The following is an 8,049-nucleotide window of genomic DNA, read 5'->3' on the forward strand; positions in this document are numbered from 1 at the left end:
AATGATAATTCATTACCATAAGCTTAATTAGGTGGAAGCTCCAATTATAGCTGCTATACCAGATGCAACTTGGTTGCTTCAACATATTAACCCATTCCCCTGGTACATTGTATGTAGCTGGTGATCTGGAAAAGTCTTTTTCTTACCTTCCCATAAATGATCACCAGAACAGTTTGGTTTCAGTTAAAAGGGTGAGCCATGCCTATTTCAGGGGTATGTTCATGCTCCAGAATCATGTCATAACTTAGTTCACAGGTATCTTGTTGACTTGTTCTTCCTCAACATATCATTCTGGCCTGTCAGATAGATGATTTTATGATGATTCTATCTGTTACATAAGAAGAAGCAACTACTCTAAACTTATTGTTCACATGTTTGAGTTTGAGAGAGAAATAAATCTGACTAAAATTCATGAACCACATACCTCTGTTAAATATCTAGGAATTCAGTGGTGTGAGTTATCTCCAGAAATTCCTTCTAAAGTGAATGATAAGTTGAGGCATCTGGCCCCTCATACAGGTAAAGAGGTACAATTCCTAGTGGATCACTTTAGATTTTAGACAACCTATTTCTCATTGGGATGGATTACATCAACCTAATTACACTGTGATTCCCCCACCCCACCAAAAAATAATCTAGTTTTGAGTGGGGCCCAGAAGAAGAGAAGTCTCTATAATAAATAGCAAATTTCTGCCACATAGATATTATTATTCAGATAATCCAATTATAAGTGAAATGTTAGTGGTATAGATGGGTCCTGAAGATGAATTTCAATATAAGACCTTAGGAACTTTGAACAGATTCTTGGCATCCTTCATTGGTAGCTGTTACACTTTTCAGATACAAATCTTGGCCAGGATCTCCTTTCCATCTATATATTATAATACCTGATATAATCAATGTATATAGAGGAAAGTTAAATTTTGCCTCAGGGTTTTGGAGGTTCCAGTCTATTTTTAGTTTACTGCATTACTTTGTCCCTGTATGATGCAGTACCTCATAGGAAATGCATATACTACAGAAACAATTGCTTAGATCATGGCTAGGAAGTAAAGAAGAAAGAGAATAGGTTGGAATCCCATCCTTGGGTATTTATATCAAGTTAAATACCTGATGTAAACATTATACATTATGAAATATGTATGGAAATATAACAGAGTACACCCACTAGTATATAATATAATTTGTATAATTTTTATCAGTTCAACATTAAATAACATTAAATAAATAAAAATCAAATGGGCAAAACCTTGAATCAACACTTATCTGAAGAATAACAATGGTCAAGAGCTAAATAAAGAAATCCAAGACAGTAATTCAATAATCATTAGGAAAAATGAAAATCCAAATCAAAACGTTCAACTCAGTCTTATAGGAAGAATATTATAAAAATAGACCAAAAATCAACCAAACAATAGATGCAATAAAATAGTGAAAATGAAAAAATTGTCATTGTTAGTGTGAATGCAATATTGGTTCTGTCTCTAGGGAAAATAGTGAGGTCATTCCTTTACACTATTGCAAAAAAAAAAAAAAATCAAGCTATACATAATCTAGCAATGCTATTTCTGGATATGTAGTCAAATGAATTAAAATCAGGATCTCAAAGTCATATATGCACTTGAGACCATTATGTGTTGTTCACAATAGCCAAGATATGGAAGATCATTGCATAAAGAATATCCAACATTTGTTTATAATGGAATACTATTCAGGCTTAAAAAAAGAAGAAAATTCTTCTATTTACACAAAAATGAATGAATGCAGAAGATAATATGTTTAGAAGAAAAAAAGGTCTGGCACAAAAGGAAAAATATTACTTGACATTTATAGAATAAATCTATAGTAGCCTGACTCAGATTCAGAGAGTGAAATATCAGTGGTCATGAGCTGAGGGAAGGGGAAAGAGAAGTTGTTAATCAAATAATACAGGCCATTTGTGCCATTGTGTTCTAGGCTTCACTGTCATGCTTCAGACTTCTGTGTTGCTCTGCTGTGTAGGTACTGAAGATCCCTAGGACTGCTCATGGAAATGGTGCCACATAAGAAAGAAAGCATTTGACTCTGGATTTTCTGAGTCTTATTTATCTCCCGTAGCATAATATTCTCTATTTCTATATGCTTACTGGCAAATGACATAATTTAAATCTTCTTGAGGAGATCCAAGATGGTGGACTAGAGGGAGGCTGCCTTCCTTATTGCTCCATAACTTGGGTTTCAAGCAGAGGAAAATCTGTTTCTCTCTGAGGCTGTCTTTGCTACTCATGTATCCCTTGCTGTTTACCCCATTTGTCCACCTCTGATCACCTGCAATCTGCAGCATATCAACTAATTTTTGATTGCAGATTGCTCACTGACTGCTGCCTCTCATCCTCCGTTTGCCCATTTGTCTGCCTGTTGTCCGCCCATCTCCTGCCTTTCACCTACCAATCACTGAAGTCTCCCTGATGATCATCCACCAGTAGCCTGCAGAACTCTCACAGACTGCTAGTGGATTAGCAGCTGCCCCCTGTTGCCTGGAAGTTCAGAAGTCACACTACCTGCAAGTTTGGTTACACGTGGCCACTGCCATCTTGGGAAGACAACCAGGAACTGCAGGACCCCTGGCCTGACCAACACCAACCCATATGTACTCAGGAACCACACCCTGCACTACAGCTCCCCATTTGCCAAAACATTTGGAAGCCAGTGTAGTCATCTTGGATTATCCTGGAAACAAAAGCTGACATCTTTAGGTGTGGCCAATCCCATCTTGAGACACCTGCTGGAGACTGGAAGCTTGTTGTCAGATACCTCTCATGCATCAGGCACTGAAGACTGGGAGGTTTGAATAGTATATGACTGTTATAGTGTATATTATGTTTTTCTCCATTTTGAAAATTTTTAAGTTTTTATTTCTTTATTTGTCTCACTCTATTTTCCTTTTGTTTACCTGGTTCCTCAGAGTATCTTTCTCACTTTTCTCATGCTAACGACCAACTTCTTTGGATCCCACTCTCACTCTTCCTATGATCTAGTACTTCAATACACTCTTTTCTTAACACATCAACTGTTACATCCTACACCCCTCCCCATCCTCTTTGTCTCCATTAGAAACTGTAAACCTCATTGCAAATATACTGGTTATACTGTCAATAATAATTGAACTCATCCTCTCTGTTTATTATGACAATATTTTTAACATCTTCTTTGGGGCTATTCAGTTTAGGGCTACATATTGTCTGTACTGGGTGCTGCTAATATTGCTCTTCCTCTTAAAGAGGAGGTTTTGGAAACCTGCAGGGCTACTATATGCCTATAGGGGGAAACTGCAATACCCCATGTACACACTGCTAGAGGGGAAGATATGGGAACAACATGTAAAAACAAGGGAAGAAAGTGTTCCAAACAAACCAAGATTCTTTACTAAGAGAATCCAATGACAGCATGGAAGTGTCAGAAAAGGAGCTCAGAATATTCATAATTAAAGTGATTTGTGAAGCAAAGGATGATATAAGAGAGCAAATGCAGGCAATGAAATAAACAATCGAAAGAGCAACTGCAGTAAACAAAAGATTATTTCAATGAAGAGATAGAGATTCTGAAAAAAAAAACAGAAATCCTTGAAATAAAGGAAACAATAAACAAAATAAAAAATTCAAATAATACAAAACTTTAGCTGCACAACACGAATAAGTTCTAGAGGTCTATACATATTAGTGTTTATGCTTATCTGTACTTTCTTCCATACTTAACATTTTGCTAGGATAATAGATCATATGTTGGGTTTTATTATCAGAGCAATATTAATAAACAAGAGGTGAGGGACCCTTCTGAAGATAATAAAATATGTGATTGGATGATTTTATGATTTAGATTGTAGGGACAGGTTCATATATTTATATCCATCTCCGAACAGCAAGTTTTATATTTTATATGTGTATATTTTTCTGCATGTTAATTACACCTCAAACAAGGGTTATTTGAGAAATGATAACAGGATCCTCAGGCTCTTAGTAAATTGTGTGTGTGCGTGTTTAAACATTTTACACATGACAAAGACCTGTATCTGTGATATGCAGAGTACTTTCAACTAAATAGGAAGAAATCAAGAACAAATACTTTAAAATTATGCAAATATATAAATAGAATTTTCACAAAATATTATCATTAATGAAAAATAAGAATATGAAAGCAATGCCTGCAGTTAGTCATCTGGAAATTTTAATTTAAAGCCAAGACAATTTATACTTTTGTACTTCACAGAATGACAGAATGGAAAATAATAAACAATGCCAAGTGACAAAATATGGAGAGATTGAAACTCTCTTTCTGTGTTTCATATATATTTCCAAATTTGTCATGCTGCTTATTATTCCACACTGACCAGACCATGAGACCATGGATAACTAACTTAGAGCCTTCTGGGGTTCTGGCTTCTTCCAAAACACTATGAAAATTAGGAAAAGCAGTTTTGGAGTTATCTACTTAAAATGCCTCTCATTAAAGGTATGTCTTCACTGCTTCAGCTCTCAAGCAATCAAGATGGGTTTTCAGAAAGGTTTAAAAACAGTAAGAAGAAAGAAGTCCCTCTGTGACAGGCATCATCAAGGAGCCTGCACCACTGGTCCCCAGGCTGGACTTAGGCCGCCATGCTGTTTACATGGCATTTAGCTAGCAACTCATGTTCAGACAGGGAAAGGCAACTCCCACTTGTTTATGTTCTAAGTGCAGGGAATAAGATCTATATTTAAGCATGGGTGATTTTTCAAACATAATGTCAAAACATCCACTTCTAAAACAAAGCCTTTCCAACAAAGGGATAACTAATTCCTGGGAGAGGATGCACAGCTATAAGCAAGATACCTGAAATTTTATGGGAACACTTTCAATATCCTGATAGTGTGAGATGAAAATATTCCTTGTTGTAGTCGATGTTTCCAGAGCAAGACTCCTCATGTGTGCAGAAATCCACTGAAATGCTTTTCCTCTGCACTTCCTACATCCTGCCCTCATGGACCAGAACCAGGTAATGAGGATCATTTCTACATGGTGAATCAAGTGAATCCATTTTGAATTCAAACCTCAGGATTTCTGTGAAGTCACATTAGGCTTATATGAGACTGAAAGATTTAAACTTATAAAGACACATCCTTACAAGTTGTTGATTTGGTATTGTATTATCTGAACATTTTTTCTCAATTCCATTTTATCTTTGACATCAAAATACACTTATTGCAAGAGGAACTCATTTGAAGATGAATTTTTGCCTGAACACACCGAAATGCCACAAAAATCTTTTGGAACTGCAAAGGTAGGTTTTCAACACTTGTGATGCTTATTAAATATTGTTATTTTTCATATACAGTTAACATTACTTTTCTATATTTGTAAAATACAGTCATAGAAAATCTCATCCTTATCCCAAATTTTCCAATCACATTCATAATACATTATTAGTCTAATGTAACATTGAATGATTTGAAACTCACAGAGACGAAGCACTTTCTAAAACCCAGCTGTCTAGCACTAGGAACCATTATTTAGTGAAGACACATATCAATGAATAACCTAAATTAATCTTGAAGATGGAAACAATATTAATGCAACTCTCATATAGAAATGACCTAAATATGATTATTAATGTTCATAAATTATCACTTGTTAGTCCAAGCACAGGCAAGTGGGACTTTTTCTGGTGTCAAATCCAGTGTATAATACAGGTCTTTCTGACTTGTTTAAAAGTAATCATGGAAAGCATTTCTCCTCAGATTGCTGTAGGGTTAAAATTTCTCTGTGTCATTTCTCAAACTGTCAGATCTGCTTCTCTGCTGAATGCATGCACATTTATAAAAGTTGATTAAATTTCTTTTATGTGTCTCCAGAACTGTGGTGGATATATTCATATAACAATCAATTCTCTTACCAGATGATGAGGTGGTATTGTTATTCTCAGTTTATAGATGATAATATAAGTGTGTGAAGTGTCAGAAAATGCACCCCAAGTAAGAGAATCTGCAACAAGAATCTCCAAAATATCTTAAAACACATGAAATATTCAGAAAAAATTAGACAATACTATTATTGTTTTTAGAACAGTAAACATTAGTCTCTGACATCATTTAATTAACTGTTAAATATAAAAAATAATGCTGACCACAAAGGTCATTCTAACCAATAAAATGAACCATGTGTGTATAGTACTTGGCACTTTGGAATACACAGAATTCACATTAAAATATTTCAACACTAACAATTACTAAGTTCTTGAATTTAGTAAGTGCATATTATGAGTTATTTTATAGTATCTCTTTTGTGTTTTATCATATTTCCATCATTATTTATGTCAAATATTTTAATACTCTGATACCTGGAGCTCCTGCCTCTGGCTTCCACTCTACTGAATTTTTCTCAGCTACATCCAGGACACATGAAGCCCCATATGAGCCAATAACCCCTTATTCAAATTCCTTGGCATCCTTTCACTCATTCCCAATTTTCTTTTGTCATTCTCCATTACTTAATAATAAATAGTAATCTTTTTGCCTGTATATGGATATTTAGTACATTCATCTTTTACCTTTCTTTTTGGTCCAAGCTGTTACTGGACTTTATAAGTCCATTATTTCAATTCAGACGCAAAGTCATCCCAGATATGTAAGTGTACTCAGATACCTATCACCTGGTTTACAGAATTCTTCTCTATATACTATTTTTATAATAATCACTCATGAGGCAATTTGAGTAATCTTCAAGAATTCAGAACCGTTTATTACATCTCAAAAATAAAGAATTGCAACCACAACAATAAACAAATGTCATAATATTTCACAAGTCAGGGGTTTCTGGGTATTTAATATTTATTAGGATGAAAAATTTGAATAAATCCAAGGTTCTATCAACTTTTTCAGGTAATATAATAAGTTTCCACAAGAAGTACATGGAGTTTACAAACAACGTGACAGAGTTTGTTCTTCTGGGACTTACAGAAAACTGAAAGATGCAGAAGATTGTATTTGCTCTGTTTTTGTTCATCTACATCATCTCTATGGCAGGAAATTTGCTCATCTTGATAACCATCACTGCCAGCTCATTGTTGGGATCTCCCATGTATTTTTTCCTGGCCTATCTCTCCTTTATTGATGCCTGCTATGCTTCTGTCAATAATCCTAAATTGATTAGAGATTCACTTCAGGAAAAGAAGACCATCCTTTTCAATGAATGTATGGCCCAAGTCTTTGGGGAACATTTCTTTGGAGGTGTAGAGATCATCCTGCTTATAGTGATGGCCTATGACTGCTATGTGGCCATCTGCAAGCCCTTGCACTATGCAAACATCATGAACCGGGGAGTGTGTATGCTGCTAGTGGGAGTGTCCTGGATGGGAGACTTTCTCCATGCAACCATCCAGCTCCTCTTCATCTTCCCACTACCATTCTGTGGCCCTAATGTCATTGATCACTTTATGTGTGATCTGAACCCTTTGCTCAATCTGGCCTGCACTGATACCCACATTCTGGGGCTCTTTGTTGCTGCCAACAGTGGGTTCATATGCCTGTTAAACTTTCTCCTCCCGCTTGTCTCTTATGTGGTCATCTTGCACTCCCTGAAGACCCATAACCTGGAGGGCAGGCGCAAGGCCCTGTCCACCTGTGTCTCCCACATCACAGTGGTTGTCCTGTTCTTTGTTCCCTGCATATTTGTGTACATGAGACCTCCAGCAAATTTATCTATTGATAAAGCAGTTGCTGTATTCTATACCATGATAACTCCCATGTTAAACCCTGTGATCTACACTTTGAGAAATGCTCAGATGAAAAATGCCATTAGAAAATTGTTTAGCAGGAAAATTATTTGCTAAATGAATGTGCCTAAATCCCAACATTGATTCAAGAGAGGAAAGGATGAATGAACATTTTGTAATATCTCAGCAAAATATGATTGGAAGAGCATAAGAAAAGACTGTTATTCTCAAAATCTGCATTGAAAGAAATAGAAATAAGTTCAAACAAAGGAGACAACTTAACCCTGAATAATCTACTCAATTGCAAATTTCTACCCAATCTGGTC

The 8,049-nt window shown here is 35.7% G+C and overlaps 1 pseudogene; it reads left to right on the forward strand.

The window, feature by feature from the left end:
* The first annotated feature begins 6,919 nt into the window (after positions 1–6,919).
* LOC124959252 (olfactory receptor 4C46-like) lies at positions 6,920–7,840 on the forward strand (annotated as a pseudogene).
* Positions 7,841–8,049: the final 209 nt, after the last annotated feature.

Source organism: Sciurus carolinensis, chromosome 11 (genome assembly GCF_902686445.1).
Source record: "Sciurus carolinensis chromosome 11, mSciCar1.2, whole genome shotgun sequence".
Lineage (NCBI taxonomy): Eukaryota > Metazoa > Chordata > Mammalia > Rodentia > Sciuridae > Sciurus > Sciurus carolinensis.